At 42.6% G+C, this 27,782-nt stretch overlaps 1 protein-coding gene and 1 long non-coding RNA gene across 8 annotated transcripts in view; one reads left to right on the forward strand and one right to left on the reverse strand.

Annotated features, from left to right (window-relative positions):
• The window catches only part of LOC110362498 (uncharacterized), a 358,492-nt gene extending 339,417 nt beyond the window's left edge, over positions 1-19,075 (forward strand). For 2 of the 3 annotated variants that reach the window (XR_010471818.1, XR_010471819.1), the window contains 9 exons: positions 1,527-1,648; positions 2,142-2,263; positions 7,068-7,135; positions 9,120-9,208; positions 11,441-11,946; positions 13,643-13,879; positions 14,170-14,296; positions 16,051-16,148; positions 17,219-19,075. This is a non-coding gene — a long non-coding RNA (uncharacterized LOC110362498). Of the gene's footprint in view, positions 1-1,526; positions 1,649-2,141; positions 2,264-6,440; positions 6,619-7,067; positions 7,136-9,119; positions 9,209-11,440; positions 11,947-13,642; positions 13,880-14,169; positions 14,297-16,050; positions 16,149-17,218 lie in introns of all 3 variants that reach the window. The other variant, XR_010471817.1, reaches the window with a different exon arrangement.
• A 106-nt stretch (positions 19,076-19,181) lies between these two features.
• Positions 19,182-27,782, reverse strand: part of LOC110362494 (uncharacterized) — a 480,683-nt gene continuing 472,082 nt past the window's right edge. For 3 of the 5 annotated variants that reach the window (XM_065059403.1, XM_065059406.1, XM_065059407.1), the window contains one exon: positions 19,182-27,406. The gene's annotated coding sequence lies outside the window, so the exon portion shown is untranslated. The remainder of the gene's footprint in view (positions 27,407-27,782) is intronic. The other 2 variants (XM_065059405.1, XM_065059404.1) reach the window with 2 other exon arrangements.

Consider the following 27,782-nt stretch of genomic DNA (forward strand, 5'->3'; position numbering starts at 1 on the left):
TTTTTTTATTATTCCCCAAAGCTGTGGAGCAACAGGATAATCCAAAGGAAAAGATTGCCATGTGCCTACATAGGAAGTGGGATGTTGTGGTTGATTTTTTTTGCCTTAATATGCATGAGAGGGGACTTTTTATCAGTAAGAACTGTGTGAAACAAGATCAACTAGGAGGCCTTTTCAACCTCCTTGGCAATGAAACCCGGGACAGATGAGTATTATTACTTCTTACCATCACACAGGAGTAGAGCATGGGCATGCAGCCCCTGTCAGAGTCCAGTGTTGTTGTGAGGAGCTGATAGATGCAGCATTGTGAAAATGAAACTTGGGCAACTTTCACATGCTATTAGTGTTGTGAACACCTTCCCTCACCCCCACCCTCTGACTGAATTAAATTTCCTCTGTTTGTGATGCACACTAAAAATATAGGGATAGTATAAAGAAGTAATTGCATGAAACACCAGCGTATTGTGGGCACTCTCTGGTCAGATTTTCAGAAGTGCCAAGCACCTGCTGTTTCCAACACCTTCAAAAAGAAAATACATGTATAAAGTCCTGCAAGAGGAAGGTTTTGGGACCCGCCAGCCAAACCTCTGCTGGTGTCTGTGTGCCCTGGAAATAATTTCTCTGATAAGATACAGCACGGCTTATTGATCATGCGGGTGACACACGTAGAAATTAAAGATTGATGGCTGACTTGTAATGAATTAGGAGTTAAAGGTACAGAGTGTTTTTCTTATATATAATGTATGTTTATCTGCTGTCAGACTGCATTCCACTTATCCTGGCCCTTTTCCAAGAACGCATTAGCATTACTGCAATTAGTGTGAAAAAAATTAGGTTTCTTCAACCTGTATCTCGGTAGGACTTTAGGACCTGTGCAGCGGGTGACAGGACTTCTTGCCAAGGTGCACGAATAGATGGACCAAAGCTCACCAAAACAGGACCGTTTGCTTTGATGAACGTAAGGCGTAACTGCTGTGGCTGAAAACTCAGATTTTCACTGCCATGCCCGACAGAGTATATTTGCTCAGGAAAAGTTGCAATTCATGTTAGATTGCGGGTTGGCATTTGACTGTAATTCATAGAGCAATCAAGGCTACAGTGGGTCTAGTTAGGAAAAATGCGGCCGATTGGGATGTAATAGCTGCTGGGGCACACGGGCTGCCTGGGAGTTCAGCACTGCCATCTTTCTTTATCTTGCTCAGACACCGTGCTCATGTTTTCACCAAAGCAGCAAAGTGACTTTTCATTATGCAAACTGCTATTGCTTTGTGGACTGGGAAGCCCTCAAAGAGGGTGGTGAGAGGGTGTCTTTCCCTGAACCACAAAAAAGATGAGACTACAAGCGGTTAATTGAGAATTAGGACTGGCTACTGTAGAAGAGGCTAAATCTCTGCTGGGGAATTACGGGCAAGTTGATTCATTGTCTGCATTTTTGTTTTTGCCTTTACTTGACCTATATTGGCCGCAGTTCAGGAAAGAATCGCTATTTGGAAAAGCGCTTACTGGACTTAATGTGAATGTTTCAGTGCGTTCCTGAACTGGTCCTGGACAGGCTGCAGCGCTGCATGTGCAGGAGAGCGGGGGCACATTTTCCACTGATGACCATGGGCTTGTGCCAGGACGAAAACTGCAGTTTGGAAGTGATCAGGTAGAAATTTTCTGTTTTGTTGGTTTGTTTAAAATTAATGAATTAATGAAAATTAATTGTGTTGATTTCTTTTCTATGAAAAGCATCTATTGTGTCAAATTATTTTCCATGAAAAGCATCTATCTATTTTGGAACTAATTCAGCTGAAAACCATGAGAATTAAGTACAAACTTTTCAGTTATCCATAGAATTTTTCCACTGTCTGAAAAATTATGGCAGTCTTGAGTACCTGTCCAAAAAGGTAATTATTTTAAATGAATAGTGTTATGTAATCATGTAAATTATCATGTATGTATTTATACCTTTGTTTTATATATAATTTATATAATGGATAATTGATAGAATTTCTCACTAATAATCATATGAATTATTTATTATATGATGATCCTATAATACCAATATGTATAATACAAGTAGTGTTATATAATTACGTAAAAACATACAATTAGTATTAGAGATTCAGGAGAAATAATGCCATGATTTTTCTTTGCAGTGGACAATATTCAGATATTGGGGTTGACAGATGAAGGCTCCTGCTAACCGCTCCTCCTGCCACTGAACTCAATGGCAAAGTGCAGCTCAGACATTTGCTCATGAATTCTGTGCTACTAAATGGTAAGTTTTTCTACTTTTTTTTTTTTTAGCTAATTGATTTCTTCTTCCTGAATTTACAGCCATGCTGCCTTTTTTAGAACTGCTTTGTGGACTTGCTCGCATATAATATTTTGTTGTGATTAAACTGTCCCACACTACAGAAATGTCTGTGTTTTGTTTCCGTTTGTTTTATTAAGTGAAGGATACATCATTAAGTTTTTGTGTTGCTCAAGTTCAGCGCTGGTTGATAGGAATGAGATATTTAAAGAAATGGAGAAAGGGAGATTAAAGATTTCCTGTCCCCTCATGGCTAGCCTTCTCTGAGATGAAATGAAGAATTTGTGAGCGGACACAAGTGGGTGATACAATCATTTCTCTACTAGTAAGCTGACTGTATCACTGGTCTGAATCTTAGCAACTTTTGATAATGGTTTCCTTGCAAGAATTATTCACACACATGTGTTTCTTATGGTCCAACTCTGCTGGGTCTGTTAACAAAGTGTAATAATTCACCTCGACATTTTTTTTGGGGGTGGTGCACTAGTATTTTTAAATCAGGATGCTCTCTGAAAGGGGGTGCACGGTAAATTCTAATCCCCCAGCACAGAGGTTGCCTCAGATACGAACAGCAGGTAGATGAATGGGAAGCAAAGAGATTGTTTAAAAAAAAAAGACAAACGTCACTTTGCACAAATGATGCACTTGAGTAGTGAACCTGTTTGTCGTGCAGAGTTTTAAACTTGCGCTGATGCTGCATCCCGGCACCCCGACCCGTAGGAACCTCAACCGGTTTGCAGGCGGGCGGGTTCTCCCCAGCAGCGAGATGGAGCCGCCGGTTCCATCTGTGCCGGTGAGCTCAGTGAGCTCACAAGTGACTTTTCATTACAAAGGGTGGCCATTCAAAACAAAGAAACAAAAGCAAAGAAAAACACCTGACAGCAGGGAGAACTGTGGCACTTCTTCATGAATCTTCTTAAGCTCATGCATTTTATATGTATTTAATGTGATATCTTGTAGGAATAGGCAGCAGCAGGTGAGTGCAGCAACTTCAAAGAACAGCTTTTTTCTGTTGCTTCTTCTACATTGCAGCCCAATAGTCTTTCTAACAGATATCGCTCGCACAGTATCACCATTTCTCTTGGGACAATCAGTATAGGTTGTTAATAACTCATAGCAACATACAATTAAAAATTAATAGTGAAATGATTACTTTATTCTCTTCTAGCAGAAAAAACCTTCACCTTACAACAAAGGCCTTTAAAGCACTTCGTCCGTTTTCCAAAATAGCTAAGTAATACTCCACCTAGCACTTATTCTGAGTGTCAGACACACTATTTCCAGGCAGGAATCGCTGACTGTCCGTTGAGGAGCTGGGTGGGTGGCAGGGACAAACCTGCTCCATGTCCCCCACTCCAGTGGCAGCAGCACGGCAAGTCAGTCTTTCACGTTATTGGAACAATCCATGACATTCAAAACTGAGAGACAGTGCGTTGGAAGTCTAGAGAGCGTGGATTTGCTTTCCCTGACACTAAAACAAAGGCTTTGCAATGTTACACGTATTATTCTGATCACAAAAGTATCTTGCGTTAGGGCTTTCAGCATGAGATAATTGACCTTGACATTGCTTTCAGCTAAGGGCACAGAACTCTTATCGCAGTGACTTATCTTGAAGAAAAGCATGCAACTGCAAAGAATATTTACTTACTGTCTTCGCTTTTGTTTTTTTTTTTTAATTCTTGAAAACTGTGCACTGCAAGGACAAGTAGGCAGAAGTGTAGTGAGGGATGGAAGGTATTTTATGTGGATGAACACATGAAGAGGTGATTATGTATTGCTAGAAGTCTAATCCTTGGATAAACTACAGTTTGCTATTAATTCTTTGGACTTGCTTAGCTGCTACTTAACATTTCCATGACTTAACAATTATATTCTTGAGCTAAGAGTAACTTTTCAACAAAATGTGTAGGGATTAGAAACATTGATAATTATATTAATTAATATTAATAGGAGTGACAATATTTGTAGTCATATGACAAACATAAGGAAAGCAGGGCTTTAATTTTATCAATTAATGCTGTTCCTAATTGCTTTCACTATTCAATTATTAGAACGTGTTCTACTTGCAACAAGGAATGTGTTAAGCAGGAAATGCAGACCGAAATTAAGGGGAAAGAGAGATGGTATTTGTATATGGTGTCGTCTGTTATCCAGAACCATATTTAGCCTTGTCTGTGGACTTTGCATTTTCTTCTATCTGTCTATTTATTACAAGTGCCAGTCATATGGAGTAATGGGTTCAGTCTCAGTTGAGATGGGTTTGTAGGGAGACAGAAGCAGAAAATGCCACTTACCGAAGAGCCCCCCCAAATTATCAAATATCCTTCTTCCCACACCTTCCCGCAGGTGCAGGATGAGCACAGGACAGCAAGACAAGCAGAACTTGGAAAAGAGAGCTCAATGTGTGTATCTATCCTGACTACTCATTTGTTTAATACATTTGCTTGGGTTGAAGTTGTCTCTAGAGGAAGGCAGAGAGCTGCAGTCCATTGGCCTTAATCCTTCCCTGTGCTCCCGTATCTTTATACTGCTCCACCAGCTCAACACCGCCATAAAAACAGTGTAATCCACCCTTGGCGCTCCCTGGTGTGCGCCAGGTCCCTCGCTGAGCGTCACAGCTGCCACAGAGGCTTCTTGCCGCCGGGAGAAGGCAAAACCCTCCCTGCAGATGTGTCCAGCGCAGGGCAGAGCCGTGAGATGGTGCTCTTGCTTGGTGTCCCACCAGGCTGGGGGTGCACAAAACCCCAGCCAGAGGGGTGGAGGCATCCTTTGGGAAAAAAATCATCCCCATAAAGTTTTCTGCATGAAAATCTTCATGTCCTGAAATCTCTCTCCTCAGAGAGATTTCAGCTCATAAAGAAATCTTAATGTGTTGACGTTTCCCTCCGCACAGAACCTTCACCACATAACAATCCAGGAGGCCAATAAAACAAATACTGACTATCTCCTGGGGCAACTGCAATAAAATAAATGCTGCCAGCTAAAAATGGTGCCTCTGATGGCTCTTCAGGCAAGACATCAACAGTCTCTACAACTGCTGATCCCTTTGTGGCTTTACACTCGCTGTCCTCTCAGCCTGTGCCCGGATGCCTTATGCAAGGTTTTGGTGTCTGCTTTTCTTCTCAGCTTATCCCTCCTCTGGTCCGCTTTAGGATTACACCCCTGTAAGACTCTGAATATACATCTTGCCAGACATTGCACATACAGGTGAAGGAAGCTGTCACCCATTGACACCTTTTGGCACCTGCTGACCTCAGCTACGTGGATGTTGGGCGCTAGTGCGGGAGGGAAAGTGGCCTGGGGACCTGGGGAGTTATTCAACAGGCCAGTGAATCTGGGTGACTTGCCCATGAGGATGAGGGAATATCCCCAGATCTCTGTATCTTGTGGGCTGGGTACTCTGCCTGTCCCATTCCCCCTCCTGATGCTGATCTGGAGCATATTTACACTTATGAGTATTTTTAGGATAAAATCAGGAAGAATAATTTTATCTCACTGTGCAGCCACATTGTCAAAAGGCTTTCAGGACAGGGTCAGATTTTTGCACTGGTATAAACGTTGCTGCTTCTCCTTATCCCCATCAGGGGACAGAGCTCAGAATGAGTCCTTTTGTGTTTGTTTCCACTACAGCAGGATGGACCTGTGGGCCTCTGCTTTTCCCCATCAGGAAGCACAGATTTAACATATCGAACGCACCAGAATTGCTTAATGAGTGCTCAGTGAATATTAATAAAAGTTTGGACGTGACTCAGGCTACAATGGCTGAGAAGTTTGAAAGCTTTGGTTCAAGATTCCAGGAGGCTGTGAGAAAATATGGTATCCAGCAGCTAGCATATAGTGCAGATATTTCACTATCCAGGGATCTCTAATTACTAATAATGTACAGGAACAGTATGATATGTCCTTACAATTGCAGAATCCTTTTCAAAGATAATCTTTAATAGTTTATTTGACAACCTGTAAAATTATAGAAAATTATTAGTCTTGGGAATTACAAAAATCCCCATAGTACAGTCAAACAATAAAATTATAATTACCTGTGGGTAATTGAAATTTAACTGTTTTTTTATTGTATATTACACATCAATAGCAACATAAGTTCAAGAGTGTCCCCCTCCCCTCCCTTTTCTTTTCCTTACAGAAGCAGGGAAAATGGACAACCCTGCTGGTAGCTTGTGAGCCCTTGTCACAGAACAGAGCTTGAACAATTTTGATTAAAGCAGTATGTTCGAGACTGTCATTAGACCTGCATTAAATTACATATCTGGAATGTTAAAAATAAAGACTACTGAAGCTTATTCACAGCTGCCTGTGGTAAAGTATGTAGTCAAGGTTTTTATTATCTTTAAAGTTCTTATTTTTCTTTTTTCTAAAACTTATTGTTTCTTCAAACAAATATCTAGCACATTTAAGAACAGTATGAGCACACGAGCAGAATTGCTTAAGATGGATAAAGCATTAGCGTGTTTCTATTCTGTGCTCGGTAGTATTGTTTAGTACTAACAATGGTAATTTATCAATTATACAAGAGGGAACAAAGCTCCTCACCTGTCTCTTAGCTCCAGAACTACCTATTACGAGGCCTAAAGCTCGACACCCCTTGCAGACCTTGGGAGGCATCAGCCTTACCAGGTTTTGCCTTGTCCTCTCTTAGTGACCCCATGGATGCTGCTCCATACTCAGCACCATGGCACATCAGGACTTCCATGGCTTTTCTTCTAAACCAGGAAAAATCTAACCCTTTTCCTTTCTTTTCCTTCTGAACCAGGGCTCTTGATAATGAAGCACGAGTGTTGACCAGCCCTCCGTCTGCAGCCTGCTCTTCTTGTCTAGTAGGTAAGACCCTCCAGTCCCCTTTTGCCACGTCACCTGTAAGGGCATTAGAGATTTTTAGGATAAGCTTACAGACAAAAACATGCTTTTTGGATGCTGTTTGGCCAGCATGAACCCTAAAATATTATATATTTGGCACTGAATTGTCTATATGACAGCTTTGTCATATACTACTAAGATGCACAGTAACTGTGTTTGCTTCTGTACAAGGATCAAGCTGGCTACTTTTATTTGATTCTGTAAAGTCTTTTGTGATCATTGTGTGAATATAACTACACAACTGAAAATAACTCTGTTTTATTAAGAGTTTCAATTAAAGTGTTTAATACACAGTTTTTATCATGAGAGTGGCATCACAAAGACTGAGTACAACATGGCAAGTCAGGTATTGTTATGGTGATTATTACCATTATTTATGTATAACCACTGAAGTATTAACTGAAAACTGGGAAATGGAGTGCCCAAGCCCCAAAGAACTCATAGTAACAGCTTTTTTTGGAGGAGGCAACAAAAGCAAACAATTTGTTTTGTGACACAAATAAACGCACATACAGACCAGTCTGGAAATGCGTGACCCTGAATGGGTTTTCCCATTTCCAAACATCAGGGAAGGCAAAAATTCAGTTCTATCCATCACTCTCTACCATTTTCATTTAGGTGCCTTTTACCCCCCACCTTTTATTCTCTGCCTGTTGATTTGAAGGGCATCCCTGCGCATTAGAGCTGTGATGCGTCTGTTTACACAGCAAAGCAGCTGGAAAGTTCTCATCAAAGTGGTATTTGAACACCTTTGCAAGGGACTTGAGGAGAGAGATTTTGCCTTCCTCGCTTGTCATGCCCATCTGAGATTTTTAAGTGTCTTGGCCTCCTAAAAGCTGACGTGGAGCATTTGTATTAGATGTAAACCAAGGATAAATCTTTCAAAAGGAGAAACCCCAAGAGAGACTGTCTTCAAACCACTTAATGGTCTGTGCCACAGCAGAGGAGAGACAGGGCTGGCCTAAACTCAGGGTCCTTGTGCCAAATAGACCTCGTGTAACATAGCAAGGAGATGTAGCTGAGGGAGTTTTGTTCCACTTTGGCTGTTTTCTAATCCTGACCCTTGACCAACACCTGAAGGTTAGAGGGAAGTTTTTCTCCATCCTTATCTCAACCCTCATTCCCTGGCAGATTCCAGCTGCTGAGCTCAACTGCCCTAAGAAAAAAGGCAGCTAGAGAGCAGTTGTCCACTAGGATTTATATATATGGGATGCTTGGAAGCTAAATCTTCCAGCCACTGAAATGCACCATACTGTAAGACAAAGAGCAGGAGATAAATTTTCCTGCCTTTGAAATTTCTGCACGTGTCACTCTCTGAGGCCAATTTTTACCATTTTGACTCCAGTGAGAAGAGCCGTTCTGACGTGAGTGTCTTACCCTGCACTGTGACGCAGGGATGAAGCGAGAGTTAAGGATGAGCAATTGTGGCACTGTCAGGATCGAAGCCAGGTCAAATTTTTTGTTTTGCTAAAAGTCACTTTTTTTTGACATAGGAATTGGGAAAATACATTGATGCAACATGCTGAAAAGGACCAAAAGGTTATTATTTGCTCCCACAAATACGATTCAAATAGAGAGACCCAGTCCTCAAAGGGAAAATATTTTCAAGTGGAAACACAAGCTTTTAGGGATAGCCTTTGACACTGAGTATGACCTAATGGGAGGGTGCAAAAGTGGCTTCAGGGAGTTCCTCATGGAAAGCGCCATTAATGGTCCTCATTTTGCTCCCATCTCTAGGAGGTTTGAGCTCACAAATGTTTAGGTAAAGAAAGCTACAAACCTCAAAAGAAAAAGGGGGTTAGGGTGTTTCTCTTTCTCATGGATGAGGTTAGAAGGTTAATTAAAGAGTTAATCCCGACCTGCCCAGCAAAAGGGAACAGCTCACATTTGTGGTAATTCAGAAGCCTTTGGAGTGTATGTGTGCATGGATGTTGTTGTTTCCTGCCAGAGCTGTCCCAAGAAGACCAGGGCAGGAGGTTGTTTTTTTGGAAAAGGACTTCGACCTTCAGCTGAATCAGGTGGAGTGAAAATAAAAAGGTTAGTGTAAAATACTTTTGAGAGTGAATACCAGTTCAATAAAATTTGGGTATTTTATATTTCTTTTTTTTTTCCTGTGAGAACCTAAAATTAATACTTCCTACAGAGCTATGGAGGCAAACCACAGCATTTCAACCAAATGACCCAGAGAATCTGGTTGGTTTTTTAAAATTTCAATGGAGGCCAACCATGGTATTTCAACTAAATGGCCCAGAGAATCTGATTGATTGGTTTTTAATAATTTCATTAAGTTTAAATATGCTAACAGTTTGAAAGAAAAAAAAAATAGTCAATTCAGGAAGCATTCAGTTCAACCATCTCTCTTCAAACTGTGAAAAAAGAAGTAGTGAGAAATCTTACATAAATTTACTAAGTGGTTTGGTGGACCTGAAAACAGAAGACCCAGAGAACATTCTGTTTGAAAAACAAATGATACACACCAGTTATTCCCAAATGATGGACCGCCGACTGGCTCTTCGCGACCCACCTCCAGCGTGCTGGATCAGCTGCTTCCAGAACGCCTCAGTGCTGTGGTATGAGTTGGCCAGTAGGGAAAGAAACTGAACTTTCTCTTAAGCAGGTTCCTGTATTCAGATAATGGAAAATGTGGCCAAAGCGCTGTGGCAGAGGCGTTAGTCAAGAGACAGACACGTTACCCAGTGATTCTGCTGCACGCAGCAAAGGGGTTTTTAAGTGCAGTTTTTGGGGCTCATAGCTTTCAGGATGATGGCTGCATGAATAGCGACACGCTGGGGCAAAGCTGTCTTGGAGAGGGTGATAAATTGCAGACCGGGCTTTTCTGAGCCTCTTCTTAATTCTGTGTGGTTGACGTTCTTGCCACAGAAGGGTTTGAGACTGTAGGTGGAGGATGTGCCCTGTGGGTGTGCGGAGGGGTTGGACACTCATCTTTCTTGGCTCCAGGTGACTCCACATTGTGCCCAGCCCACTAGAGCACCAGGCAGTTATTTATAAGGAGAGCTGGGTGTCCGTTTGCTTTCCAGAATTTAAGGAATGCTTATTGCACAGCATAGAAAATTACCTGAGGCCTTGTTGGGTTTTTCTGCAGAAATATATCCTGCAGTCCGGGTTACTCATATGCCTCCATGGCTGGTGTCCCCCTGCACAGATGAGGGTCCATACTAAGGAAGAGTGTGAATGTTATAGTCAATATCCCTTGGCAGAGAAACTGCACTGCATTTCCTTTTTTCTTCTTTTCTTCTCTTTTCTTAGCTCCTGAGCTACCAGCTAACCATTGTGTTAAAGTTATATAGTGGATCATATTAAATTTTATAACGGTGCTTTGTGTTTTGAAAAGACTTAGAGGGGGAAACAGCATCAATCAGGGAACCACATTTAAGAGACTTGGAAGGGGCCTCCTGGGTCATTTTGTCCAAGACCTCTATGAAACAGGAAGGCTTCTGCAAAATGCCTTTCCCATAAATGTATCTAACCTTTCCTTAAAGACACTGAGTGATTGTGCCATAAATACCTCAAGCAGGTAAACTAGTCTGATTGACCTTACCATCAAAAAGTGTCTCCTAATACTGTATATAAGGTACAATTTTCCATTCTTTCAGCTGTAGCTAAGCAAGAAAAAGGGCAAATACACAGTAATGGCCAACAATACAGACTGTGCAAACAGTTTTGCTTTCACTTTACTGCCATCACCTACCATAAATCTGGATGTACCATTGATACTCGGTTTCCCAGTGTAGTGTCTGTGATCCTTGTAGTATCTATCTCACTTTGTCTCGGACTTTTGGAGAGCCAACATTACAGAGTGTGGAAATAACGAAGATGTAAGAGCAGCACTTTCTGATTCAGAAAGCCATTTAAAACCCTGTGCCATATAGTTAAAGTATTTATTTCTATTTTCTATTTATTAGAATTTGTGAGTTGTTTCTTGTCAGGACCACGGGAGCTAGAGGAAGCACAGGGCTTTCTACGTCTCTGTCAGCATGTCAAAGAACAATTTACATTCTCTTCCAACAATTGTGCATACTGACAAAGAAATACCTGGTAGTTTAGCTGTTTGTTGTTGCAATAGTAACACATTGTGTGCTGGTTATGACCTCATACTGCTGTGCCTTCTTTCTTTCAGTGAATATTAAAAGAAGTGTCATTTTGTGTACGTGTGTTGTTAAATCACAGGCACATTAATTCCTGAGCTGCACATAAACTATCTTTGGCTTGCTTTTTTTGTCTTTTGTTTTGTTTTTTTTTTTTTTTTAGGTTTTTTTTGCAAGTGCCAGAAGATGGTGAGACACCCGGAGACCAGTTCCTCTCCCACCTATTTCTGTCAGGCGTGTGCTACTTGTGGAAAGGGGCGCTCTCATGGTGTCCATCTCACCTGGATGACCATTTCCTAATGCCTTGTGGACGCAGGAGAAAGTCAGACAACCCTCAGTGTATCCTTGCGGCTCCCAGGGACAAGCACATCTCTAAAATGTGCCACCTCGGTGGCAGCGAGGCGTTGCTGTCAGACGTGAGGATGAACGACCATCATACGTCAGGTTTTATTGTTGTCACCAGCCACTTCTGAACAACCAGCATCGTACCAAAACAGACTCTGAAGAGGTTTGAAGAGGTCCAGTAAAAGCTTCTGAAAAGGTTTGGGACAAATGTTATTTTAACTGATCTGCAGCGGGCTCAGAGAAGTGTATTTTGGATTAGCTGAGGAAGACTATGGAGGAATTGCTTCTTTGGAAGATGCAAGAAAGAAGTTTTACAATGTTGAGGTATCTTAAGCTTGGTCTTAATATCTGTTAATTGTTCTGGGGTAGAGCAGACTGTCCTCATTCACTTTTGGGGGGGTTGGTTTGCTTGTTTCGCAGTTGTACTTCTCATACACAGAGGACTGTCATATAACAGGCCAGGAAAACTGGAGTTAAGTCCTAAAAGCAAAAGACACAGAAAAGGTACAATAATTCAGAGAGAACAGGGTGATCCTGGGTTTGAAGACGTGTTGGTATCTCTGCATGTCCCTGCCTATGCATTTGTGCTGTGCCCCATTTATTCCTCATGCCTTTGTGCCCATTCAGGCTGGCACTCGCTGGTCCTTCTCAGCTCAGTGCTAATCGTTCCACAAAGATCTTAAATAAGCCCTGAAAATATAGATTTTTCTTCAAAATGTCTTCTCTTTACAATTACCTGAATGCCGTCTATTCTCTGATGTGCGGAGTTTTAAAATATTTGTTTAACATTTAATCCATAGAAATACAGGCCAAAATACACCTCATTCAGTTGTTCAAGGGCAGAGGCTGGTGGTGTCTTGACAGTTCTGTCTGATATCTTAAAATCACAAGGAAATGTACAACACTGATGCCAAGAGAGAGACTACGGATGCTAACAGACCTGCTGTTTATTGCTTATATTCTCTAGATTGTGAATAGTGGGTGGGGGGAGATAAATGTGTTTTTGTTCTGTTGTGTTAGGAGGACGAATGAAGGCAAAGAGGGTTTTTTTTGTTCTTCTGTTGTTATTATTTCTGAGGGAGCACTTTATTTTTTTTTAGCACAGAATTCTGACTTGTAACTGTGCTGTTTGGTGCTCCTGAAAACACAAGGTGCATTTGCACAAGGTGCTCCTAAAACAAACAAAAAAGATATATCACAGAGGTTTTCTGATCCTGTTCAGTGCACAAATGCCAATCAGAAGCAAATATGGGGCTGTATCTTGCAATCCATTTTGATATTTACAACAGAACGTGGCATATCATTTAATTTAAATTTGCAGCATGCTCAGTGTAATTAATGCTGTGCAGTGCCTAGAAAATCCTGATTTCTTAATGTGATACAATGCATGCATGCTGAGAGCATTTTTTTTTAAACTACTGTATCATTTTGGAACATTAATGGGGAGGCACCACCATTAAACCGGGGAAAAAAAGCACCACACTCACTTTCTCTTTATGAAACTTCCACACAGCTCCCCAAAATATGATGCAAACTACAGGTTTGTTTTAAAAGAGGGGGGGGAGTCAGAGATTTAATTTTCCCTTGACACAGCATGATGCCTGAATAGGCCAGGCAGCTATTCCTAAATTATGTGCATTTCATTCCTAGGAGCTGCGAGCATTTTGAATGGGCTGTTGTTAAATACAGTACACAAGCATAAATACTCAAGGGAACAGCTAGCTGAAATTTTGGCATGAGCAGAAATCTGATATCTATCATGGTAGTATCTGAGCACGTAATAATAATGCATATTGATTTGTCGGGAGTGATAAGAGAGGGGTTCTGGTATTCTGGGCTGAGAACTGTTAAACTTGGGAGCATCTTGGGTGATGATAATAAGCTGTAGTATTTGTGTGCTCTGCTTTTGGCGGGGGCAAAAATGTTCATGTGGAATCTTCAGACCTGGGAGGCTGGGCTGGGGCTCATTTTTGGAACCAAATCCGAGAGACTGAATGCATGATATGTGTATATTATACAGAAATGAAGCATGCAGAATTTACATATGGAACTGGAAAACCAGGTGACAAAAAAGCAATGTGCTTGGCACAAAGGATCGGGACCAAAAGCCCTTCAAGGTCAGGAGCTTTACTGCCTTGACTTCAGTGAGCTTTGCTGTTTGCTTCCATACCTTATCAGGCAGATAGAAGATCGGAATTGTGCAAAAAAGAAGAGGGGGAAACAAAACAAACAAGCCCCACAACCCTTATTTTGCAAGGTATCAATTTCTACCAGAACGGACTATAAAATCTCTGTTTATAGACCTGTTGATAGCAAATTCTTCAGGTCCTCTAAATAAATCCGTTCCTAAATATAATGCTTCAACTTCTATATTCTCATCTGACACCTGACAATTCAACCTTAAGAGTAATTGGTTCTGTCTTTGAACCTCTGCAAATACTGTATGAGGAGGGTGGACAATTTATTGATTTAGATTGATTTTTGTAAGAAGCATATGAGACAGGTGTCTGACGCTGTATATATTATACTCCTCTTAAACATCCATAGGTGACGAGTCGGGGTTCGGGAGCCTGTGGAGGCAAACGAAGGCGTCCTGCTGCTCTCTGAGTAATTACCGGTGAGAGACACCAGCCAGGAGGACTTCCCTGGCCCGGTTTGGATGAAGCCATCCGAGGTATGTCCTGTCTCCACACGCAGGAACACTAAAGGGTTATTATTCTGGTTGCCCAGCCCGTTGAGCTCTTCCCGTTTGCAGTGTCAAGCCTCAAGAAGGGGCTGGAGGAACAGATGGCTGTCGAGATGAGTGGTTGAACGTTTCCATGCTATTTTGTAGTGCTGTGGTTATTCGAGAACATTTTTTCTCAGGAATATAAGTGTGTGTGCACTGGCTGTTTAGTTTGTGACACAAGTTGGCATTAATAGCTCTGAGCCCCAGTAGAGACCTAAAGAACTGGAGAAATAGAACACAAGAAGACAGAAACAAGATGGCACTGATGGTCTCATCACTAGGGATGATGTTTAAGACATGAAACAGAGGGCTGTCCCACTTGTGTACCAGTTTGGCTGGGGAGATCACCCTCCTCCCGCTGTCTCGCTTCCCTCATCTGTAATGAGGGAAAGAATAACTTTGCAGCATTGGCGTTGCGTGCTAACTTCATTACTGTTTGCAACAGCCAGTGCAATCCTCAGAGGGAAGGAATAATAACAAAGAAAAGGATGATAATTACCGAGCACATAGTTTCTAACTATAATCTTCATTTCAGGATTCACTATTTCTGATGTCAATATTTTATAATGGCAGAATGAGATATGCTGAGTTTCTGTTTGATGGAAGTAAATTCAGATTCAGTATTGCCGAGGAGCTGAATTTTTAATACGCTAGAGCTGTATGCAGATATTCCCCGTTTGCTGCTGCTGCCGCTCCTTTGTACCAGTTCAGCGATGTTCCTGTGGCCAGGCAGAAACTGGGAAGAGGCTGCTCTCATTTTCAGTGGGGTGACAGTACTTTGTCATTTAGCTCTGTCACAATAATTGGGGGTGTCACAATGAAACAACAGGACGCACCCCTGGTAAATGAAGAGTTTTCAAAGGGATGTACATCCCCTGTCAACCGCCAAAGCTTTTGTTTGTTCACGGAGTGAGGCAGCATTTCCAGAAGAAAAAACACACTGAAAGAGACACACTTTAAAAGTTTATTGTAAACTGATTTGCTCTGTGTTTTTATAAAATGGGATGTGTTGTACGAACAGTGGGAAATAGCCTCTTGTGCCGCATGCTCCCGGCTTCCAGCCTGCTGGGGACTGTCCACAAACTCTTTAGGAATTTACCTCTTCTTGTTAAATTGGGTTGGATCTCATTAATAAAAGAATGGTATAATGGAAAAGAGTTTCTAAAATTATACTGTAACCTAGAATTGCAGGATTCAGCTTTCTCTGCCTGAAGAAAAAAATTCTGAAGCATTAAACTTACTTTATCAAGCATTGCACCTGACATGCTCTCATAAATTTTACATACATTTTAACTTATTTTAATAGTATGCAGGCTTGGTTTAAAATATTCTCATGAAGTAACTGAAATGGAGCTGCTCAGCCATAAATTACAGCTCAAAAAATACTTGTTCCCCCCGCCCCATCAATATTTCTTTACTTAAAATCATGTGTTGTATGTAAGTTAAATTTTCCCTTGCCGAGGTACTTTGTATGTCTTAATAGGACTACGGCAGAAGCACTGAGCCATATTTCTGTGGGGTTAAAGGCACTCTCCTCACTTCTTTAGAGGTAGCGTGTCTAAAAGCAGATGTTAGTAACCCCTTGTGTGCCATATATCAGCTAGACCCATGGCCCACGGCTAAACATGCAGTCAATAGATGTGTGTATATACATATATATATATATATTTTATTTTTTTCTTAATTTATTTTTATTTTAGAGGAGTATCCCTGTAGCAGATGTGTCGATGCCTTTTGCGGCGCAGCACGGTCGCGGCACCCCGAGGACGCCCCTTCAGCCAAGATCGTCATCCAGCAGGTAGGACATCATTGACAGCTAATCACAAAGCTCCATTTGTGTCCCGATTTCTTAAACTATTTCAAAGTCACAGCTAAATTACACAAACATTTGCCTATCTAGACATAACAGGACTGTTATGAAATACTGTCAGCTTGTTGCCATTTAGCCTGAGCACACACTGGATGTGTCTGTCAGGCCATACTTGGGCAGCTCTGCAGCGTGCAACGTGTCCCAGACACTGGAGTGGTTATGTCTGAATGCTCCTTATCTGATTTAAAAGCCGACAATGCTGCACATCTGTGCTCGCGAGGCTCTGCTGTTACGCCGCGACGCCACTGTTTATTTTGCTTCTGCAAGTTAGTTTTCCTTGAGAAGCAGCAGGGGCCTTCTTCAATGAACTGAAAAATGTGTATTGTATGAAGGTCTGTGGAGGGTTTGTACTGTAGTTCAATGGGCAAATGTGAACCCAGGGGATGATGTTTCATTTAAACATTTGGTTTATATCTTTACATGCCAAAAATATTAATGTCTCGACTGTAGCAAACTGGATTCAGCACTTTTTTTCCCCTTGAATTAAGTAATTACAGCCAAAACATTCTGTGGATATTTATTCTTCCTTCTCAGAGGTGGAGTTTTGCACAGGAACATTTGGTTTCAGAGCTGAATTGTCAGTACCTGCTCACTTGACACTTTCCTGTTAGTTTGTATTGGAAACCACCGGTAGTTTCTTTTCTTGTGTTTATTGTGTTATTCTTAGACCTTTGATCAAGACATTTGGGATAACAGCAAAGTTTAACTTCAGGCTTATTTGCTAGTTTGGATAAAAGCAAAGAATGTGGTTTCTGTCAAAGGATCTCTGCAGACAGTTAAAGTAATTGAGAAGCAGAAAGGCATTTCTGGAAGTGCATCTGAATGTCTTTTTCACATCTAATTGCATCAGGAATTCTGCATTAACATGCAGGTCATGTCCAAATGAAAAAAAAAAAGCTTATTTTTAGGTAGAAGCCCTCAGTGGGCAGTAAATTACCCATAATATCCCCCAAACTAGCAATTAGCCCTGTTTGCTGACTACCTGAATTGTTTCACAGTAGTTCAGCACAGTCCTACCAGTTATCACCGTACTTACCATCAGAGCTGCAGCAGATGATTCCCGCAGCTTCGCACACCGTATGCCTAAGGTCAGTCCTAACAACAAATGCATTTTATTTGCTGCCTTTGGCCCTTCAGAACTGTTTCCTCATATGTGAGTATAGCTGATGCTGCCGTGCCGCTTGAATGGCGAGAGTTTGAGAACAGAAAGCAATGCAGAAGTGTGGCTGTATTTTGGTTTTAGTTAATGTGAGTGTTTGTATTTCTTCCGCTATTAGCAGATAGTCCTAAGTGTCTGCTCGGAGGGAGTGAGCTTGCTGCTGGTTTCTAGAGTTCTGTTTTCAGAAGTTCTGACTCTGGAAGACATTGTTGAACGTAGGTCTGTAACTGAGGAGTGTAAATCTGGAAAATATGGAAACAAAAATCTATGGAAATTTTTTTCTTAAGACTGCTGAGCGGTTTTCATGTCCCTACATATGAATGCTTTGCAAAAATAGTGACTTTGTTCAGAAAACTCTAGCAATATTGCCTGATTTCCTGGTAGAAACAACCACAGGCCTGTGTGTGCACAGAAGTACAAGCACACACATCTTAACAGCATCATCTTCATTGAACAGACCTTGGGTTTTAGAGAAAGGATAATGAGTGAAAAAATGAGACAAATAAAGCACTTGGGGTAGAATACAGAAGTGTTTGGAACCTGAGCATTAAAGGTATATTTTAAACAATTTACGCATTATTTCTAAGGCAAAAATCCAACTGAATTAACATAGATCCTATTACCGCTGTTTAAATCACATTTGCTGTGGTGTTTCTGCGTCATGTGGTTCTGAGTCCAGCAGGTATGGAAGAGGATGGGCCAGGAATTCATGCTCAAGAGTGACATTTGAAGAACGTTTCTCATTTGCAGATGTTCTCTGAGAAGCAGAAATTGGGAACGCTGCCTTTGTCTGGCTCTGGGTAAAATGCTAGAACTTTTTTCCAGGGGGAAAAAGGAATCAAGGAGTTGAACTTTGTTTCCAGCCTTACTAAACCAGGCCTCGACTAAGAAAACTACAAATAAGTTGATCATAAATGAACAGTCATCCCCGTAGTGAGCGTGAACGCGCATAGCTGGCCAAGGCAGGCAGAAGCAGATTGATTAAACAACAAAGTTCACCTTGTTTTCTGAGTTGAAAGCTCATGCTGTTTCTTGGCAGAACAGGCATGTCAGGCCTGTAATAACCACTTGCTACCTTGCTTCAATCAGCGTTAAAACTAGCACAGTATTAACATCTGGGGGAAAATCCATCTGGAAACTGCTTTCTGGGGGGAAAAATGAAACGGAGGTAACTGAATACCACACCCAGTGTTCATGTATTTATGGATTCCATAGTAACTTCAAATTTCTCCCTCCCTTCACCTGAAAATTTTGTATTTATTTATTTCAAACATTTTGTGTTAAAAAGCAGCACTGAACACTCGTTCAGAAGATGGAGCAGAGAGCAGCGGTTCTTCAGCTGCAGGTAAATCTTCGGCCTGGTGGGGGTTTGTGTTTGCTGTTTGGTTTCAGTGTAGAGGGGGATCTGTGCAGGTGTCGGGGTGGATCCGTGTGCCCACCCGGGCGAGGAGACACGAGCACGGGAGCCTCCGAGCAGCCCCACGCCCGGATGCGGGAAAGCTGTTGCGCTTACACCGGAGCAGCTCAGCTTGGAACACGAGCTGAACTTGAAAAGGAGTGTGCGGGGAGGGGGAAAAAAAAGCACTAATTTTTGGTGATACTGAAACTGACTTCTTCTTGTTGATGTGCTGGTACAAATACAGACTTGTTATTTTGCGGCAACTTCTGTTCAATAAACTAACATGGTACCTTCAGGTTTCAGAGGACACTTGTGCTTGATAGGAAAACAAAAAGTATCTAAATCTTGTTGTGGGAAAGGTAATGCAAATCTCACTGGGTAAATGAGACAAAGACAGTTACGGTTTGTTTTATAATTTCATCTGTTTTTATTATTTCTTCTTTAAAAAAAACCCAAACTGAAACTGTACTCTAGCATGGGTAAAGTTTGCAGGCTGTACTAATGAAGTACAGAAGACTTGCTTGGCAGTCCATCTGCTCCATGTGAAGGACGCTCCGTCCTGCTGGCTCAGCATGGAAGGTCAGTGTGAATGTTTTGGAGACACACACAGGCACACACACACAGACATGCACACACACACGTGCTCGTGCAAACAGGTACGTGTGCACACATCCCCACACTGATAGCATGCACAAATGTGCACACAGCACAAGGACACAGGCACATGAATGCAAGTGCACACGTGCACACAGCCACTCACATACAGAGACATGTGCACACACACACACACACATCCGGACACATGCATACATACACACACACACGCACACACAGATGCCTGCGCACAGGCGGACTTGCACACAGCCACGTCTGCACACATGCATAGACACATGCACACGGAGCCACACATATACCCACACACAGAGGCATGCCATACAAATGCACACACACATGCAGACCTGTGCACACAGATGCCTAGACACACAGCCACATGTGCACACACATGCGTTCATACACAGACACACTTGTGTGCACAGTCACACATGCAGAAACGCGGATGCACACACAAGAGAGACATGGACACACAGACCTAGACATGCACTCACATACAGGAACACATATATGTTCACACACAGACATAAACACACACATATGCAGAAACTCAGATCTGTGTACACACTTGAATGCGCACACACACTCACGTGCACACAGATACACCTGTGCGCAAAATGGCGTACACAGATGCATGTGCACACATACAGATGCACGCACACAGACATACACACACACCTGCATGTACACACAGATGCACAGCAGACACGTGCATGCAGAAACATGCGCACACACCAACACACAGATGCAGAGGTCCACACACACGCATACAAAGTCACGCTCACAGATGTGCGCACATACGCACCTGAACACCCCTGCAGACACACAAATGTACACATACACAAAGGCACACAAATGCATGCACACAGAAAGATGTGCACATACGTGTGCACAGAGATGTGCATGTACATATACATTCACACCCAGACACATGCACATATACACACAGATGCAAACAGGTGTGCACACAGAGACACACACACACTCCCATGCACGCAGACATGTACACAAGCACACAGATAGGCAGAGACATGCATACACAGATGCACACACATGCAAAGAAATGCACACAAAAATGCACATATAGACACACCTACACGCGCTTGGGCACATATGCTCATGCAGGCAGAGATGTGCACGCTGACACCCAGATGCACAGGAACACGTATATGTTCACACACAGACGTACGCACACATGTAGGCATAAACTCAGATCCATGTGCACACAAATGCTCACACAGATGAACGTGTGCACATACACAAAAAGAAATGCACACACACACAGACGTGTGCACACAGACGTGCACACAAATGCACATATCGACAAGGATCTGCACACACATACACAGATGTGGACACGGACCTGCACGTACACACAGATGCACAACAGACACATGCGCACACATACAAATGCCTCTGCAGACACAGATGTGCACATACACAGACAAAGACACACTAATGCATGCACAGACACACACACAGGTGCGCAGGCAAACATACATACACAGTCACACAGATGTGCACACATATGCAGAACCACAGATGAACATGCACACATATGAACACGTGCACAGACACTCGCACAAATTGCAATTTTACAAACTAGCCGTTTACAGCCCTTACATCTCAGAAGTGACATTGTTGAACAAGCATTGATACAAAGAAGAAGTGGAAACACCTTTCAGACCCCAAGTCTCTCACAGGAACTGTTTTCCCAGCTCAAATGGTAAAACTTGGGTTGTTATTCCAATGTAGTTCCCTCTATACAGAGCAAGAATCAGAGCTGAAAACAGATCAATGTTTGTCTTCAGCAGTAGAGTACAACAAGTTTAACTAAAAGACAAACAATACACCAGTAAACCAGAATACGCAAAAAAAAGACAAACCAGCACTGGTCAGGGAAATCCTGCTGTACTCAAACCCACCCACACAGACAAAATACATACGAGGCTGAAGTACCGAGCAAAGCATCTGTTGGCTGAGTTCATCTTCAAAAGGTACAGGCTGTGTTAACATCAGCAACAAATACTGAAAGAGCTACAAGTGATGAAGCACCACCAGCTCTGACCAACCCGATCCTAAACCAGTCTGGCTGTGATCAGAGGCCAAATAAAGAGAAATCTCCCGGAAAACAAATAAGCAAAAAAGTCCAGGATCAGGACAGCACAATCACAACACGCAGATGAACACGTGCACATACATACACACAAATGAGCATACAAAGATGCGCACATACATGTGCACAGACACACACACATTCACATCCAGAAACATGCACGTATACACACAGATGCTAACAGGTGTGCATACAGATACAGACAGAGACAAACACACTCCCATGCATGCAGACGTACACAAGCACATGTATGCAGACACGTGCGTACACAGATGCACACACATGCAAAGAAAGATGTGGACACATGGACACACAGATATGTATACAGAGATGCACACAAAAAATGCACATAGAGACACATGCTTGGGCACACATGCTCATACATGCAGAGATGTGCACACTGACACCCAGATGCACAGACCTGCAGGAACACGTATATGTTCACACACAGACATACACACACACATGCAGAAACTCAGAACCACGTACACACATAAACGCTCACAGACATGCCCACAGATACACCCGTGCGCAAAACGGCGTACGCAGATGCACGTGCACACATACAGATGCACACACACAGATGTGCACACACATATACACAGAGATGTGGACACAGACCTGCATGTACACCCAGATGCACAACAGGCGCAGAAGCAGAAACATGCGCACACACCAACACACTGAGATGCAGAGGTGCACACACACGCAGATGCATACAAAGTCACGCTCACAGATGTGTACACATATGCACCTGAACACCCCTGCAGACACACAGATCTACACATACACACACCTGCAGATGGACACACACACAAATACACAAAGGCACACAATGCATGCACGCATGGGCACACAAAGATGTGCACATATGTGTGCAGAGACACACAAATGCATCAACACCTGCACAGAGGTGTGTACGCACATATACATTAACACCTGGACATGTGCACATATACACAAGGATGCAAACAGGTGTGCACACAGATAGAGACACATGCACACACACTCTCCCATGCATGCAGACATGTACACAAGCAGGCAGAGAGACCTGCATACACAGATGCACACATGTGGACACGTGCACAGAGATGTGCACAAAAATGCACATATAGACATATACACACCTACACATGCTTGGGCACACATGCTCATACATGCAGAGATGTGCATGCTGACACACAGATCCACAGGAACACGTATACGATCGCACACAGACATATGCACACACAGGCATAAACTCAGATCCATGTGCACACAAATGCTCACACAGATGAACATGTGCACATACACAAAAAGAAATACACACACACACAGACATGTGTGCACACAAATGCACATATCGACAAGGATCTGCACACACATACACAGATGTGGACATGGACCTGCATGTACACACAGATGCACAACAGACACATGCGCACACATACAAATGCCTCTGCAGACGCAGATGTGCACATACACAGACAAAGACACACTAATGCATGCACAGACACACACAGGTGCGCAGGCAAACATACATACACAGTCACACAGATGTGCACACATATGCAGAACCACAGATGAACATGCACACATATGAACACGTGCACAGACACTCGCACAAATGCAGTTTTACAAACTAGCCGTTTACAGCCCTTACATCTCAGAAGTGATATTGTTGAACAAGCATTGATACAAAGAAGAAGTGAAAACACCTTTCAGACCCCAAGTCTCTCACAGGAACTGTTTTCCCAGCTCAAATGGTAAAACTTGGGTTGTTATTCCAATGTAGTTCCCTGTATACAGAGCAAGATACACAGCTGAAAACAGATCAACATATGTCTTCAGCAGTAGAGTACAACAAGTTTAACTAAAAGACAATACACCAGTAAACCAGAATACGCAAAAAAAAGACAAACCAGCACTGGTCAGGGAAATCCTGCTGTACTCAAACCCACCCACACAGACAAAATACATACGAGGCTGAAGTACCGAGCAAAGCATCTGTTGGCTGAGTTCATCTTCAAAAGGTACAGGCTGTGTTAACATCAGCAACAAATACTGAAAGAGCTACAAGTGATGAAGCACCACCAGCTCTGACCAACCAGATCCTAAACCAGTCTGGCTGTGATCAGAGGCCAAATAAAGAGAAATCTCCCGGAAAACAAATAAGCAAAAAAGTCCAGGATCAGGACAGCACAATCACAACACGCAGATGAACACGTGCACACACAAATGCACTCACTCACGTACAAATGGGCGCACAGATATGCACGCACACATGGGCACACAAAGATGCGCAGAGACACACAAATGCATCCACGCGTGCACAGAGATGAGCACAGTTGCGCACATACACATTCACACCCAGACACATGCGCATATACACACAGATGCAAACAGGTGCGCGCACAGATACGAACACAGAGACATGCACACGCTCCCACGCACGCAGACGTGTACACGCATGCACACAGATACACAGAGATGTGCATGCACACACCTACGTGCATAGATAAGCGCACACACATGCAAACAACGGTGTGGACACACACAGCCGTACATGCGGTCACGCATATGCACACAGATATGCAGAAACAGACACACACACAGATGGACGCACACAGACAGACACATGCACACACTGACACGTGCAGACACACAGATATGCACACAAAAATGCAGAGACACATGCACTCAGACAAGTAACAGACGCACACACACACACAGACGTGCACACATGCACACACAGATGTGCACAGACACAAACAGACATACACATATGTGCAGAGATGCACACAGACACACACGTGCACAGCACACAGGCAAGCAACTTACCTGTTCACAATGGTGAACGTTTCCTCAGGTAGCTACTCCTAAAGGACCCAGGAGTGTTGGCTGGCTAAGTCCTCAGCAGAATGAGTAAATATTTCATAATTAAGCCCTTAATTGAGAATTCTACATTTAAAGAAATCATGCAGCTTCCATATGAACTATTACTTGTGCACTTAAGGCGGCCAGGGGTTGCATTTGCTTTTTCCACATACTCTGATAGCAATTTTAGTAGACAGAGATATACAAAAAGTACAGTGCTTGATACAGTGAGCAAACCAGAACACACAACAACATTTGCAGAAAGAAATTCTGAACAAGTAAAACAGATATTGAGCAGGTCATTTTTCTTAAATAAAGAAATCTTCATTGCCACATTAATTCAATCGGGGAGAAGACACAGTGCCCGTAACCAGCCTATGTGTGCATCACACCTTTTGTCTCTGGCACTAATGCTGTTTTACCTTCGAATTACCTGTATAGGGAGGAAAACATTCTCTTCCCTCTACAAATTATTTAGGAAATAAATGTTTCTGATTAAAAACACTCAGTCTGTTTGTGGTCAATTTGAATAGAAAGGGATGTAAAACTTGCAAAGGTACTAATAAATTATTCCCATTGCAACTGGCAGTGAACACAATGGCAGGTAGAATCCTGACTAGATAGAAAAAAAGCACTCAGACTTTGGGAAGACAACTAGAGGGGGCACAGCTCGCGTTCTGTCTATTCAGCACTGGTGAAGAGATCACTGTACATGTCCATTTACAGTTTGTACTCGTTGGCTTCCTAAATGTAAGAAGAGCTGATACTCTGTAGGAGCTCCGGCTGTGTCCTGCTGCTCCGTCCTCTCCTCAAACCGCCGGAGCGAACGCCCGTCCCAAGTTCTCCGCGTTCTGTCGCGGGCACAGGTGGGACGGGAAGAATTCATCATATAACGGAGTAGGAGTGGAAAACCCTCCTGGGAAGTGACTGCGCACAATGTCCACTGAAATCGGTACCGGCCCTTTGAATGCCGACGTCATGGAGTTTACAACAGCGTCATTTGATAAAGCTGATTAAAACACCTACTTTTTACATTTCTGAATTATTGCACATCAATGAAAACCCATATTAACATGAACACTGGGAGAAACAATAGTTCAGCCAAGACCAGAGGCTGCGTGCATTTAAAACAGAGGCCCCATGAAGGATTTTCAGAATCACCCTGGTTTTATACACCCAAAGCAGCTGACGTCTTTGGTTAGAGTGCGCTTTGCCTCTCCTTTGGAATTCTGGGGTAAATTGTCCTTGTACAAAATTGGTTCAGGGTCAAGTTTTAGGCAATATTTTGTGCTGCAATAACCACACCATGACAGACAACCTTTTCATCAGTTAAGGAAAACAAACCCTCTTCTTCAGGTCAGTACAAGAAAGGAACATGACAGAGCTATAAATACAGAGCCCAGAGGTGTGAAATCTTGTGCATTAAATGCAGTCAGTTTAAATTCTTTCCCAAACATTTCAGATGGTGAAGCAGATAAATAAATACATACATACATACATAGGAGAATCTCAGCAATAAAAGCAGATTTTCATTATTAAATTATTCTCTCAATAGCTGTGAACATTTTTCAGCCAATTATTTTAAAAATAAATAACTGGTTAGAGGAATTGGATAAATCAGTAACGTGCAACCTCAGGTTTAGGGACTGAAGCAGCTGAAAACAGAGGGAAAAGACCATCTGATCACATTTCCACTTGCCAGGTACAGGCCAAAGAGCCCCAAGCAGGACTAAATCACGATGTTCAGGTAACACTTTGAACATTTTAATCTATGATACCAAGACAAAAAGCCTGGTCACCAAGCAACTATAGCCAGACATTTAAATTATGCAACTGATTCCAAATACACTACAGTGCCCAATGAAGTCAGATAAGGAGTGCTCAGAACACAGGGGGCTGCGGAAAATTAAGGAAAAAGAAAGAAAAAATAAAAAGAAAAAGGAAAAAAAAGAAGGAAAAAGCATCCCTATGATGGCCTCACTGTAAGATTAATCACTTGCATAATGTTGTTTTAAAATCCTGTCTCCGAAGGTGCCTTGGACAGGCTTTGCTGTGAGGGTGGTGAGATCTATATGCACATCATGTTTAGGTGAAAAAACTCTGAATAGCTGTCAGAAATGGCAGCCTGGATTTCTTGTTTAATTTGGACCCACACTTTGAAATGATAAGGATTTCCTGTTGCCCAAGGTTACCATTGGCTAGAAAGAGTTTTTGAGACTCTATCCTAAAAGCAGAGTTTAAAACCAGAGACTTTTCCAGGCTGGTGCAGTTTGCATGGACGTGAGTGGGAAGCGTCTGGATTCGCCCAGCTCGGTGCAGCCGGGAGGGTGGAATGAGTGTGAAACGGGCCAGGAGATGCTGGGACCCGTTGCTGCTCCTAAGGGTTTTAACCTTGCCAGAAAACAAAAACAGAGGCGGCACAAACTTTTACCCAAAGACATATAAAACAATATCCTCCTAAATGAGATGAACTAATTAAAATAAACGTAGCGGTTCTCTTTTTCAACCCAAGACACAAAATTACTTAAAGATTTTTTTTTCTGAGCGTCACTTTGAAAAACATGTTCTCAGCGTTACAATGAAAAAGTGACACTACCACAATTTTAGCTCCAGCAAAGCGGTCGTCACAGGCTTGAGCTACTGGCACAAGCAGTAGATTTAGAGTATGATGAAACTCTATGCATTCTGAAGTGCTGTGAATTACACCAAATAATTCTGAATATCTCTTTTGCTATACTAACGAATCAAAGCCAAGCTTACCACATTATCTGCAATCGCCATGGAGAAAATGGATTTCCGTGTACATAGTTTCTGTATAAATAGTGCATCCCCAGCACATCCTTTAATTAAGTAGTGTCTGATCGCATAATAATAATAATAAAGAGAGAGGTGTCCAGCTTGCACACAGGCCAATTCAGTACTCACCTCCATGCCTTCAGCTCCCACCAGACCTCCTGGCAGCAAACTATGCACTCCGGAGACCGTTTTCCCCAAATCTTGCATGGAAACGGGTGATGGGGACAGCACAGGCTCCAACATTTTACCTGCGGAAAACATCAAGTCACGACGAAGACACAACTCACCGCTCCGGGCGAAGCTTCGGCGCTCGAGGAGCCGCGTTGTGCCCTCCGGCTTCGCTGGGCAGGACTTTCACGTGCTGCGGATATGCTGGAGAATTGACGGCAAGCAGTGAGCTGGAGGAATGTGCTTTATGAGGTGGCTGGATCGCATGTTTATGGCCTGAAATAGGAGATCCCAACCCGAACCTCTTTGTTGGTTTCTAATGGTGAGAGGCAGAATATGAAGATCATATAATTCATGCTGGGTAGTGGGTATGAAAAGAGAATGTGGGCAAAACTTCGAACAACCCACAGCCTCAAATAGCTGCTTTGCCATTAATTATGGCTAATGGCCTAATGC

Source organism: Columba livia, chromosome 3 (assembly GCF_036013475.1).
Source record: "Columba livia isolate bColLiv1 breed racing homer chromosome 3, bColLiv1.pat.W.v2, whole genome shotgun sequence".
NCBI classification, from domain to species: Eukaryota; Metazoa; Chordata; class Aves; order Columbiformes; family Columbidae; genus Columba; species Columba livia.